Source organism: Cupressus sempervirens, chromosome 8, assembly GCF_028749045.1.
Source record: "Cupressus sempervirens isolate cs-2001-9-10 chromosome 8, ASM2874904v1, whole genome shotgun sequence".
NCBI lineage: Eukaryota > Viridiplantae > Streptophyta > Pinopsida > Cupressales > Cupressaceae > Cupressus > Cupressus sempervirens.
This window is the reverse complement of record NC_143125.1, coordinates 658,278,002-658,292,919: the sequence shown is the minus strand read 5'-3', so window position 1 is coordinate 658,292,919 and position 14,918 is coordinate 658,278,002. Positions and strand designations below refer to the sequence as shown.

Sequence of the window (14,918 nt, the reverse complement as noted above, 5' to 3'; positions counted from 1 at the left end):
ATAACCCTACAACCATTGAGGGCTTGACAAGAAGGATTGTCTATAGCAAAGGGTCTTGCTCAATTAAATAGTAGACCTAAAGGAAAGGAAAAAAGTATTGAAGTATTGTAAAGTGTTGGCAATATTATCTTCATCCTCCAGGAGGGTGAGAAAGGAGTCATCTGCAAAATGGGCATTCACAAGCTACATAGAGGAATTTGGGAGAGTTATGCCACACACAACACCCCGAGAGATAGTGTTGGCAAGAAGATAGCCTAACCCTTCGGTCGCCAAAACATAAATAGAATGCCCTAAAGGAAAACCTCGATGGATAGATTTGTAGATCCTGAAAGCTTCATATTGCTGGCCATTTATGGTAATACAAGTAGAGGCATCACCAAAATGCATCTAAACTGATTACAGAAAGACTGTACCAAACCCCAGGGCTTGAAGCATGGCCAAAATGAAGGGCCATTCAATCCAATCATAGGCTTTGGAAAAATCAATCTTAAGAAACAAGGCCTATAGTTTGGACAAATGAGCCTACTCCATACCTTCCCAAAAAAAAAAAATATTATCTAGAATATATCATAATTTAATGGAACTAATTTTTTCAAGATGAAAAATCTATGGGAGAAGATGCTAGATTTTAAGGGAGAGAGCCTTGGCAATGATCTTGTCAAAGACATTCAACAAAGTGATGGGCCTACAATTGCATATGTCTTCATGATCACTAGCTTTAGATATGAATTTGATATTACCCTTATTAATAATGTTTCCTAGGGAATGAGAATTGTATGCTTCTTCATATATACCTTATGCATATTAGGAAAAATGTTATCCCATAGAGCTTTGTAAAATTCACATGGGAAACCATCACATTGAGCTTTTTAGGGTTTTTTTTCCTACTATATCCTCTCACACAACTGCCTCAAGGTCTCCATCATCACTCTCCATAGACAACTTGATTCAACTCTGATTGTCACAATGTATCACAGTAGTCTCAACCTTTTGACCAAACAAGGCTACTAACAAATTTCGAAGCCATATAGCTTCAGATGTCGCCATGCTAGCTGCTATGTATTCTGCTTCTGCTAAACTTAGAGCCACAGACTTCTCATTCTTGCTGAACCAAGATACAACTCCTAATCGCAAGCTGAAACAACACCCTGAAGTGCTCCTTTTTTCTGTTGTATTTCCTGCCCAATCTGCGTCAGTATAGCCTATCAACCTGATACCTTCACCTCGAACATATCTGATCCCATAATCGGCTGTACCACACAAGTAACGTAGCACATGCTTAGCCACTATCCAATGCATTCTCTTTGGTTCAACCATGAACTGACTAAGAGAGTTTACTACAAATGCTATATCTGGTCTAGTGTTGACCAAATACATAAGCAAACCAATCAACTGTCTATATAAAGTGGGATCTAAATCCTTCTCCTTAGTTGTATCTACTTTCCTCCAATTCATGACCATGGGTGTAGACATGGCTTTGCAATCCTCCATCCTGAATTTCTTCAAGATTTCAATGCAATATTTCCCTTGACCAAGGAAAATCTCCCCATCTGTCTACCACACTTTCATGCCTAGAAATTAGTGCATAAGTCCTAAATCCTTCGTCTCGAACTCTTCTGCAAGGTTCCTCTTACAATCCACTATGAGCCCTAGTGAACCTATAAGAAATAGGTCATCCACATAAAGAACAAGAATGAGAATCTCACCCCTAACCATCAAGTAGTAGAGGTTAGCATCTGCTTCACTCTTCACAAAGCCCATTTTCTGCAAGTATGTATCAATGCGCTCATACCATGCTCTAGGAGCCTGCTTGAGTCCGTACAATGCTTTCTTCAATCTACACATGTCGGTGTCTTTGCTGTGTGCTACAAAGCCTTCTGGTTGTTCTATGTATACCTCCTCCTTCAACTCACCATTGAGGAATGCTGTCTTGACATCCATTTGATGGATTTTCCATCCCATCTGTGTTGCAAGTGAGATTACAACTCGTATAGAAGTATACCTGGCAACTGGAGCAAATGTCTCCTCATAGTCTATTCCCTCCTTCTAAGATAACCCCTTAGCCACAAACCTAGCCTTGTATTTCTCGATGCTACCATCTGCACCATGCTTTATCTTATAGATCTAGCATGATCCAACTACAACCCTATCTGTTGGTCTAGGTACTACCTCCCACACATCATTCTGCATTATTGAAGAATATTCCTCAACCATAGCATCTCACCATACCTGATGTTCTACAGCTTCCTGGTAGCTAGAAGGCTCACTATCTACCAACTGATTAACTAATGCCACATAGTCATTGAACTTGGTTGGTTGTCTTCGCTGTCTAGTACTCTTCCTAGGAGCTCCCACAAACTCCTGAGTATCCCTTTGTGTATTTGGAACCACATGGTTCCTGTTGTCAACTGTAGAGGATGAAATGTCAACCTCTAAGTCTTCTAGATGCATTTCCTGTTGCACCCGTTGCTCCATACTCTATGACTCTTCACTAACTGAGTCTACACTCGTACTGGTAACTGTACTTGAGCTTTGCTACCCTTGACTTGGTCTTGGAGCTTCTGTTGGCTGTTCACTTTGATCATCTGCTGGCAAATCTCTTGATCTCCTGAATGCCTTGTCCTCCATGAACTTGACATCCTGTCTGACAATAATTCTTTTAGTCCCTGGGATGAAAATCCTATATGCCTTTGAGGTCTCACTGTACCCAACAGAGTACCCCCTCTCTGCAGTCTGATCTAACTTTGTACGTGTATCTCCAAGAATATGACAATATGCCAAACTCCCAAATATCCTGAAGTGACTAACATCTGGCTTCTTCCCTGTGAAAGCCTCCTCTGGTGTCATCTTCCCTAGCACCTTGTGTGGAACTCTATTCTGAATGTAGACTGTTGTATTACACGCCTCTGCCCATAAGTAATGGGGCATGTCCTGGTCATGTAGCATAGCTCTTGCTGCCTCCGATATAGAATAGTTCTTCCTCTCAGCAACTCCATTCTACTGTGGATTGTAAGGAACAATCCATTCTCTCTTGATTCCTTCTCTGGTGCAGAACTCCTGGAAGACATTTCCTTTGTACTTGCCTCCATTGTCTGACCGAAGAACCTTTATCTTCTTTCTTGTCGAGTTCTCCACAAGAGCTTTGAACTCTTGGAATCAACTGAAAACCTCATCCTTAGTCTTCAAGAAGTATATCCAGGTCTTTATAGAGAAATTATCAATAAAAGTAACATAGTACTCATATCCTCTGAGAGATTTCGTCGACATTGGTTCATAAACATTTGAATGTACTAGATCAAGAACACCCTTAGATCTGGTGTCACTCCTTGGAAAAGATGCTTTCACAAAATTCCCCAACACACATCCCTTACATACATCGTCATGCTCTGTGCTCACCTTTGGAACACCTGTCACGGTCTCACGAAGCAATCTAAGTGCTCCATGATGAATATGGCCCATCCTCCTATGCCATAGCTCTCCAAGATCTCTAGGATTACTATTGCTCATAAGTGCCTTAGGAGTATCAAACTGCAATCTATAAAGGCGACCACTCCTAACTCCAATAGTTATGGGTGATTTCCAATCCTTGTGCTTAATCAACACATGTGTCCCTCTAAAGAGTACATTATACCCCCTATCCTGAAGAACAGATACAAAAATTAAATTCATACCTAAGCCTGACACATATAACACATTGTGAAGAAGAATTATCTTTCCATTCTCCCTCTGAAATTGAACAGTCCCTTTCCCAACAGGGTTGAGTTTGGACAAGTTTCCCATAGAAATTTGGAAGTTGGTGTCCTCCTCCTTGTAACTGGAGAAGTACTCTCTAACTCCTGGCATATGAAATGATGCTCCACTATCTATATACCAATAACATTGTGAGGTTGAGCTAACCATACAAGCTATGAGTGCAAACTCATCTTCCATTCTACTAGAGAGTTCTTCTGCACTTGCTGAAGCTGCCACCTGCTTCTTACCCTTTTTCCTCTTTGGGAAATCACTGACATAGTGGCCAAACTCGTGACATCTAAAGCACTTGACCTTAGAAAGGTCCTTCTTCTTCTTTTCACTTTGTGAATTTGATCCTTTGCTAGATCCCTTCTTTGCTTTCCATTTACCTGCTAGGGCAACGTTCTCTTGTTCCACCTCATTTTTCTAACTCTTGTTGGCCCCATTGACAAGACTTAGTCTAAACTCCTCCTGAGTGAAATCAGTCCATAGTCGATCCCAACTCGGTAAAGTATCTCATCCACTGACAACTTGAACAAAGACACTCCATTGTTTAGTAAACCCATTTAGGGCTATTCTCACTAGCTCGTCATCACTAGGGCTATATCCAACAGCTGTTAACTCATCCTTGACAAGTCTGAGCCTGGTGAGGTAACTTGTGACGTCTTCTCCCTGATTCATCCAAGTATTCTTTAGCTTCTCTCTAAGAATCAACTTCTTATTGGTGGTAGCATTTTGGTATAGATTTATAATGGCATCCCACATCTTCTTTTCTGTATCTAGCTCTGAGATATGTGGAACAATATGATCCTTGACACCATCAAGGATAATCCCTTTCGCTTTGGCATCGTCCTTCCTATATGTTGCAAGCTGTGTTGCCTCCGTTGGTACAGGTACACCACTGGTAGCATAATCCTTGATACCATTCTCTTCCAACAATAAAGAAATTATGGCCTTCCTGACACAAAAATTTGAGGCACCATCCAATCTATCCTGATCTCTCAAACCAACTGAAGCCATCTCAAGGGTTTAAAGCAATAATAAATCTAAAGAGATCAAAATTTCTTTCCTAGGGAAAAACTCTTCTACCCTTAACAATGCTCTGATATCATGTGAAAAATCAAACTATTGTAGTCACTGATTATTAATCTCCTATCATAAATGATTATTAAACTACTAAAAACAAATTTCTAGCTAATATTGAAAAATAACACAACTGCAACTTCACTTATAAAATACGGAAAGAAATGCGCAACACAATATTTTCGGACAAATTGTCCATGGAAAAACCCGTAAGGGAAAACTAGTTCTATAGATTTGGAATTATATTAAACTTCAGCAAATCAAGAGATACAAAAATTCCTTGCCTCTCACTGGTAGAACTCCGACAACCTCCTAATTTATCCCGCTGATATTCCTCACTGCTATCCCTGCGTTAACACTGCACCCTTGCTAATACTGCAAGACTGTTTGCTAACACTGCAAACTGCTTCTCCAAACTTCTTCCTCCAAATGACCCAATGACCCCTTTTTATACTACTCCTATTGGTAAACCAATGACCGAGATTAAATCAAACCAACGGCTGAGATTAAGACAACTCGACAGCCAATAATAGAATTGGTTGCAAAGTTTCCAAAAGGGAATCACTAAAATTAGTAAATAATAACCATTTACTAATTTTTGGCAAGTGGACAAACAGTTGTCCAAACCACCCATAAATACAACTGCTATTCATAGATAATGACAAACAGCTATCCAAGCTACCCATACATACTACTGCTATTTTCGGGTCAGAAATAACAGCTTTCCAACTAACAATAATGAACATTTCTTTGTGGTAAAATATACGCAAGGCCTATGAGAGATCTTCATTACGACGTACACATTAATCATGGCGGTCCTGATGTTAAGCGTTCATTGGCCCTAGCTATCCATAACAAGCCTAAGGACATGGGACTGAAGGTGTTTCTAGATTCAGAAGAGGTTAGATTTGGGGATCACATCGCTGGTGTAATAGAAGAAGCAATAAGGAGTGCTAAAATTCATATTGCTATATTTTCCATGAACTATGCAGAATCCCCTTGGTGTTTGTCAGAGCTGACACTTATGCTACAGACAGGAAATAGAATTGTTCCTACTTTCTACTATGTTGACCCCATGGATGTCTGATATGCTAAAGGGGTCTATGCTCACGCATTTTATAAGCATGTAGAGATGGGAAGATATGCCTCAAAAAAGATTTTGGAGTGGAAGAAGGCACTTTACAATGTGTCATTTAATGTTGGCCACATCGTTAAGAGCAAGGAGTGAGTACTAATTGCTTGACCTTTTATTTATCAATGTATCCTCTGCAATTTTCTTTTATATTTTACCAGAATAAAGTCAACTGTTATAGCCAGATTCTTATTCAATGTTGTGTTTGCATTTATAGGGACGAAAACATGATGCTCGAGCATATCTCTCATCGTGTGGGGATAGAGGTTAGAGAAGTACCACCGTGGCCATAGAACGCCTGGTGAGCGATGTAGATGGAGTTGTATAGGACTCTGAATTGAGGAAAAAATTCTAAATGTAAATAATTGTACAATAACTATTCAAGTAATTGATATATTCCACACAAAAATTAAAGTAGTGAGTAATGTGACACAATGAATTCCCCTCCACTCTCTAGATGTTCTTTCAAGAGGTGCACAAAAATTGTGGATAAGACATTGTTATTTGACTAGTGGTCCAGTAGATTCTGGATGCTTCTACGCTTCTTTAGGCTGTGGTTTCTGACAATTTAGTAAATTTTCAAGGCATTTCTGTGCCCAAATAAATGTAATACCACAATAAGATTTTCAAGGCCCCATTGCTAGTGAGATCCCAAATGACCCAGTTAGCATAGACGAAAATCCCCTATTTGCGAGTGGAAAGTAGTCCAAGAGCATAGGAGTCTTTGGGTAGACATAAAAGTCCTAGGCAGCTCCATGAAACTCATGATGCACAACATCAGAGGTCCAGATGAAATCCCTTAGGAGGCATTCAAGTTTGAGGTATGAAGCTGTGGAAGGAGCCAAACATGATGAATAATAGACATGTGTAGTAGCCAACACTTTAGAATAAATCTAAAATTTTCTTGCAAGAGAGAGAGGTTTGGTAATCCAATAGTCCAATTTCTTCTCAATTTGTGCCAAGAAAACATTCCATAACTCCACATGGCAAGCTTAAAAAGAGAAAGGAATGCCGAAAAATTGAAAGATTTTGCCATGCTAAACTCATTTCCACCCATAACCCTACAATAATTGAGGCCTTGACAAGAAGGATTGTCTATAGCAAAGGGTTTTGTTCAATTAAATAGTAGACCTAAAGGAAAGGCAAAAAGTATTGAAGTATTGTAAAGCATTGGCAATATTATCTCCATCCTCCAGGAGGGTGAGAAAGGAGGCATCTGCAAAATGGGCATTCACAAGCTACATAGAGGAATTTGGGAGAGTTATGCCACACACAAGACCCTGAGAGATAGTGTTGGCAAGAAGATAGCCTAACCCTTCGGTCGCCAAAACATAAATAGAATGCCCTAAAGGAAAACCTCGATGGATAGATTTGTAGATCCTGAAAGCTTCATATTGCTAGCCATTTATGGTAATACAAGTAGAGGCATCACCAAAAAGCATCTAAACTGATTACAGAAAGGGCTTGAAGCATGGCCAAAATGAAGGGCCATTCAGTCCAATCACAGGCTTTGGAAAAGTCAATCTTAAGAAACAAGGCCTATAGTTTGGACAAATGAGCCTACTCCATACCTTCCCAAACCAAAAATAATATTATCTAGAATATATCATAATTTAATGGAACTAATTTGTTCAAGATGAACAATCTATGGGAGCAGATGCTAGATTTTAAGGGAGAGAGCCTTGGCAATGATCTTGTCAGAGACATTCAACAAAGTGATGGGCCTACAATTGCATATGTCTTCATGATCACTAGCTTTAGATATGAATTTTATATTACCCTTATTAATAATATTGCCTAGGGAATGAGAATTGTATGCTTCTTCGTATATACATGATGCATATAAGGAAAAATGTTATCCCATAGAGCTTTGTAAAATTCACATGGGAAACCATCACATAGAGCTTTTTAGGGTTTTTTTCCTACTATATCCTCTCACACAACTGCCTCAAGGTCTCCATCATCACTCTCCATAGACTACACATCTTAACTAGAGCAAAAATCCTAGTTATACAAATCCCTCGTCCTCAAAACCAAATCGTACAGATAGAGCTAATAGAGAAAGGTATGAGCTTGTAGCATGATCACCTATAAAGTGGTGAAAATACACATTCCAAAATGATAAAGAAAGAAGGTAAGAATTAATGAACGTTGGAGATGACTTCAATGGTAGTCATTACTCCTACATTATTTCCAACCATTGGATGACAATTTTAGCCTCTCACTCTTCAAGTAAGGAAATGCCTACGATGTTAATTATAAATATTTTGAATTATTTGATGATATATAATCTAATGACTACATTTGTGCAGTTTTAATTAAGAAATAAAAGCTCAAATTTATTTTAAATAAATTGAAAGCATGCCTTGACCTTGTTATAAATGATCAAATTTTATATTCTCATTCAATTAGTATGTGATAAATTTAATTCTTAATTTTCAAAATAATAGAATTATCTGAAATATACATAAAATATAAGTAAATTCTAAGTCTTCCTTTATGAGTTTTATTTTAACTATTTTGTACATCGTTTCTATTTTGTGTTTATGTTTGTTAAATGGGTGTAAATTATTATTCATTCATGGGAGGTTAAAGACAATTCAATTTTAGGGACCAATAGTTAAATAGATATATGACTTGCTTATTTAGCCATTCCAAATTCACAAGTCAAATTTTCTCACAAGAGCACACATGTGAATTTTTTAGTAATATTTTTTAATCTATTATTTCATTTTAAGAAATCATTTTCATTCTAATATTTTGTTAAAAAATTATTCTACAAATTTATTAATTTTTAAATTTCACAAGAAATATCGACTTTATTTAAATAAAAAATAATTAATAACTAAATAAATAATAGATTAATAAAAATTGACAATCCAATTGGAAAATATATATTTTCAAAAAAAAAATTTTTTTATCATTGACAAGCTCAAAGGCATGAACTCCATCTCGCCAAGAGCTCTTGTTATTGAATGATCTAGACAATGTTAGTTAAATTTTATTTTCAAATAAATATAATTATGGTTAATTTCTTATCATGTTAATAGATGTGTGGGGAGAAAGAGAAGGAAGAGAGATGACTTTATATTAGTGAAAGTGCTCATATATTACACCATTCATATTCCTTCATTATAACTATCATATTCTAGGATAAAGGATGGTGTTGATGTGGATACTACTTATTTTTACTAATGTTTAATAACCATAAATATTGAACTTGAGTGTTGTGTACATTCTAAGTAGGCTATGTTATATACTGCAACTTGTTTGTCAAAATTTACATGCACATGTACTATAATTTTTTTAGTATAATTAAAAAATTTAGATGCTTCAGCTTCTAGAAAAAGTAAAGCTCACAATAAAATAATTTTGCTTAATTCAAATAAGTTCTTTTTAGATATTATCACTCTTTTAATTATAACGGTCCAAGACATTATGCACTCTCTTTTATGTAATTCATAACAGATTAAATTAGTAAATATCAATATATTTCTAGATTCGATTGGGTGTTCTGTTAGAATCCAATAAACACATACAATTGAATCCAAACATATATTGATATTTACTAATAGCTTGTGAAAATTTGATACTATTAAGTTAAATTAGAATATCCTTATTATGATCCATGATTGTATGTTATGGCGATTGATCCATCCGTTTTCTCCAAATTCACTCGACCTTATGAACATTTTTTTTTCTCAACACCCTTCATCCTCAATCATATGGAATCTACTTTTGCTTTGTTCCTATCATACAAGCTAACTTTCTCTTTGTTTTCTAAGTTCAACTTGGAGAATATGTATGACATATATGTTGTATATTTACATGACGACACATTGTAGGTTACGTTAAATTTATATGTATGCAATGATTATATCCTTTCATATCCAAATTCTTATGTTATGCATACATTTTGTGTCAATGCTACATATTTTTAGACATATAATCATTCTAGGATTCACATGCATCTAAGAGGTAAGATAAAAAAATTATAAATTTTGTATACCAATTATATTTTCAATTTATTTCTGTGTTTGTTCTAAGGAGAATCCCTTGATAAATAGATGTATTGACAAATGGAATATCTACCCAAATGTCACACATATTTCATATTTAATTAACCCCCAACATTTTCTTTATGTACTCATATCTCAATAAAGTAGCATTAATTATACATTTATCAAATGATTATATGCATGCATATAATTTAAATCGATCCATTTTCGATGTTGTCATTAAGGGACTGACCTTAGATTTATAGAATTGATCCACAAATATTGAAAGTTAAATGTTCAAAATAATGTGCACTCATGCCGATTTTTTTCTTTAGAGGATGACTAATATAAATACATTTAATGCAATTCATTTTCTCATTTGATATCATTATGCACTCAAAAACCATCATTTACATTTAGCATTTGAATTGATATAATAGAATAAATCTAAAATTGAATAATCATTCTAGAAACATTTCCATAAGAATGAAGTTCTTGATTGTTCATCAACAGAACATGCATTTGTATTGAGGAAAAAAGTAATAGGCCGCAACTATCCTCTTTACAAACTGTATAGTTGACCAAGTTTCAAAAAATTGAAAACATCATGGATTTTCAAAAAAAATCAGCATTTGATCTTCATGATCTGCATAGTTTGTAGCCGAAAACAACAAAAAATTTGAGAAAAAATTACTATAAATTTGTGAATCTGGAAAGGAAAAGTTTGGCTTTATTTTTTCTTTAATAAATTTTGTCTAGAGATTAACCTATCGCATAATAATATAATATAATAAATACAATTTAAAGTACATACATTTAAAAATTGAATAATGATGAAAGAAGTTTTAAAATAGAGCTCCCTTTATGCTGAGTAGTCTGCAACCTTTCATTTAGTTTTACAAATCCTGTACATATAGATGGAATATTCTTGAGCAGCATATCCTCATCTCTCCACATATATAACAAAAAAAAGTGAAAAAATAAACATTAGACTTTAAGAGTTTTGATTACACATAATACGAAATACAAGAAAAAAATCAAACAACTAAACATTATCTTATAAGAGTTTAACTATGTAATTGATAAGAAATGAATAATTAGGGACTGATGCTCAATCCTTGCTATGAAGGATTGGACTGAGATGCTGTGAAGTGCCAAAGAGTGTTTCCTTCGACTTCCAAAGCTTCTTTGAGGTGAATCTACCCTTCTCTTTAAGTCGTTGAAAGGCATCCCCAAAAACTCCTTTTGTATATCGAAAATGTTCAAGTTGTACACCATAGAAAATGGGAATAATCTGAGCACAAGTTTCGGATTTCATAAATGCCAGCTCTCACAAGCACCACTTTGATTCTACATAGTTCATTGAAAATAGGGCTATATGAACCTTTCCTCTTTTCATTACTGTTTCTAGTACACCAGGCACGTTATCTCCCCATATAATCTGAAACTCTAAAATTTACTTTCTTCCACTTGGAAAGCTTTTTTGAGTTGTATTTGCCTTCTCTTTTGTATCGCTCAAATGCGTTAAAATACTCTCCTTTCAAATATCGTACATCTTCAGGCTTAACTTGGTAGAAGATGGGAACAATTCTACTAATTTTCCTTCTTCTGTGTATGAATTCCAACTCTTCCAAACACCGGTGTGATTGAGCATGCTCCTTTGAAAATATGAAAAAATGCAGGGAAGCACAATCGATTGTTGTTTTTACTTGTTGATCCAGCAATTGATGCTCTTCTTAATTCAGAAAAACCTTCATTTGCATGGCTGCGTATTTAAGCTTTTCAGAGATCATGAGTCCAGCCAGCATATGTTTGGCGTGACTAATAAATACATCGGATGGTGCAGATTCTGCAACATGCAGAAAACTTCTGCTATTGTTTGAAGATGATGCCATGAAATTGGATTCGATGGTACAAAACAACAAAGGGAAAAAGATGGAAAAAGATTGGATTCCTCTTTCTCTAAATTCCCCTCCCTCTCCTATCCTCTCCATGTCCCTCTTCTTTATCTTAGCATCTCTCCTCCTCTCGATCATCATCCCTTTGGCCCCTTCAGCAATTATGTAGTTTTTGTCAACACCAACCCAAGTTTAGGAAGATGTATCATTTGATGCCAAGGTCAAAGCTTAGATTCATATAACCTTTCGGGCTAACTTCGTAGATAATAGTAATTGAATAATAAATAATAGTAAATATATAATAAATAATCTAGGCTTAGAACTCAAAAATTATTAACATGTCCAACTCAATTAAAAAATAAAACAATCAGCAACCAAGAAAGCTAAAAAATGATCAACTATTAGTAAATGAACATGCATTATCTACACGTCATCATTTTCTTGAATTTTTAAAAATAATAATTAAAAAGTATCTATGACAAAACTAGTAGTAGGGGGTCTCCTCTCTTCTCCTACTTAAGGTGCCCACTTCAAGGTTGCTTAGGAATTATGCAACGGTGTCGTCTATCCAGCCCCATCGTTCAGGATGGGTTGTATGTGTGCCCCTCCATGCCATGCCATGCAATTGCATCTACGGACCCCCGTTGCACTTTCTATAAGCGAGTGGCTATTAGATAGTAAAGCCATGAAGAGATGTGTGGAATGTTTTTTCAAATAAAGGTTCAAAATAGTTAATATTTTGTATATGTGCATGTGATTAGTTATAAATTTTAAATGTTTAGTTTTAATATTTATTATTTTATTATTTTATCGAACTAATAATGTTTATTATGTATATTTATTATTATTTTATATTGTTTACGTTTAATATATATCATTAAGATATTCAATACATAAGTAGATTTATTTGTTTAATACATATTATCATTTACATAATAAATCTATATTTTAATTTTCATGTTAATTAAATTTAATTTTCATTAATGCTAGTAAATTTAAATGAATATGTATTAGTTTAATATAATTTGACATAACTATAATATACAATATTAATTAGATAATAAGTTTTCAAATTAATCTAGTTAAAAATAAAAGTTTGCACTTGGTAAAATTTGAAAAAAAATATCATAAATTAAATAAAAATATAATTAAGTGTCTATGGTGAGAAATCTAATAAAAAAAAACTAAATGGACTTAAAAGAATTTTTTAGTGTTAATCATAAAATTTATCATTTATTTTCCTTTAACAAAGATTTTTTAAATGAAGTGATATAAATAAAGTAATATAATGAAGCGATAATAGAGTGATAGATGATGCCGCTCTATCCATAATCGTGGGGCTAGATAGATGACGTCACTCATCCATGGCATGGCATGGCAATTGTCGGCCCCATTTTCCAAGTGCATTTGCATTGGAAGGACAAACATTTATTTCTTTATTCATAGTGCTTGTTTCATATGTTTGATTCAATTTTGGTTAAGTTAAATTTATTAATAGTTTGATTTATTTATAACTAATCACATATATATATACAAAATATTATTCACTATTTTGACACTAAAAAGAGAATAAATTTATGAACCTTTATTTGAAAAAACATCCCACATGTCGACATCTCTTAATGCCTTTACCGTGTGACGACCACTTGCTTGGACAAAGTGCAACTGGGCCCCGCGGATGATACCATGGCATGGCATGGAGGGGCGTGCATCCAGCCCATCTCGAACGATCGGGCTGGGTAGACAACGCCGAAATTGAGTTCTTTTTTTCCCACTTCGATGAAATTTTTAATGTACCCAACGAATATGTAGTTATCTATAAAAGGTTGTCTATGAAGCAATGTATTTGCACTTGATTTGACTAAAGTTTAAAGATATTGAAATAATTATTTTCTTAAAATAAAAAAATCCACAATCAGAATAATTTAGCAAACGCGTTTTCATTTAGCCACTCGGTAATTAGATGTAATTAGATGTTTTCCCTAAATTCGGTGGAAAAACAAGCGAGACACCAACAACTACGAAATGGGAACTGGATAGATGACATCACTCATCCATGGCATGGCATGGCAACTGTTGGCCCCATCATCCAAGTGCATTTGCATTGGAAGCACAAACATTTATTTATTTATTCATAATGCTTGTTTTTATGTTTGATTCAATTTTGGTTAAGTTAAATTTATTAATAGTTCGATTTATTAATAGCTAGATTTATTTTTAATTAGAGTTATTAATATTTTAAATTAAATAGTGTTTAATAATACTATATTTAAAAGTTACATTTACATTTTAACTCTACATAAATATATTATATTTTTAGTTACTATAAATAATATTTTTTTTAGTATATCATAATAAAAATTAAGTTAGATTTATAGTTAAACTTATATAGATTTTTTTAGTGTATATATATATATAATCTCGATTTACTAATTAATATTTTTAAAATTGTTAGAATTATAAAAGATTAAAATATTAATATATAAATTAATTTAGTAAAAAATAAAATGCTTAGATTAATAAAATTTTAAAAAATATATCATAATAAAATATTTATCTAATTAGATGTATGTAGACTTTCATTTTTAACTAAACTAATTCAAAATCTTATTATCTTATTGTTTTTTATATATGTATTATTATTTATAACTTAAAGTGTTGTTTAGAATTGAATGTTAAATATTAAATTTTGTCAAATGATATTTCCTTCAATTTTTATGTTAAATATTATTTTCCTTATTAAATTTGTAACAAAATAATATTTTCTTATGAAATATTAAATATTTATTTTATTTCTTAGATTTTAATAATGAGTCTATTGAATTAGAATTTTAAAATTAATTAATTAATAAAGTTAATATCACTCTATAATTGTTTCATTATATTACTAACTCTATTATATTACTTCATTTAAAAAATCTTTGTTAAAGGAAAATAAATGATAAATTTTATGATTAACACTAAAAAAATTTATTTTAGGTCCATTTAGTTTTTTTTTTTAAATTAGATTTTTCACCATAGACAGTTAACTATATTTTTATTTAAGTTATGATCATTTTTATAAAATTTTACTAA

The 14,918-nt window shown here is 33.7% G+C and overlaps 1 pseudogene; it reads left to right on the top strand.

Annotated features, from left to right (window-relative positions):
- The first annotated feature begins 5,590 nt into the window (after positions 1-5,590).
- On the top strand, positions 5,591-5,902 carry LOC149544164 (putative 2' cyclic ADP-D-ribose synthase BdTIR pseudogene; annotated as a pseudogene).
- The last annotated feature ends 9,016 nt before the right edge of the window (positions 5,903-14,918 follow it).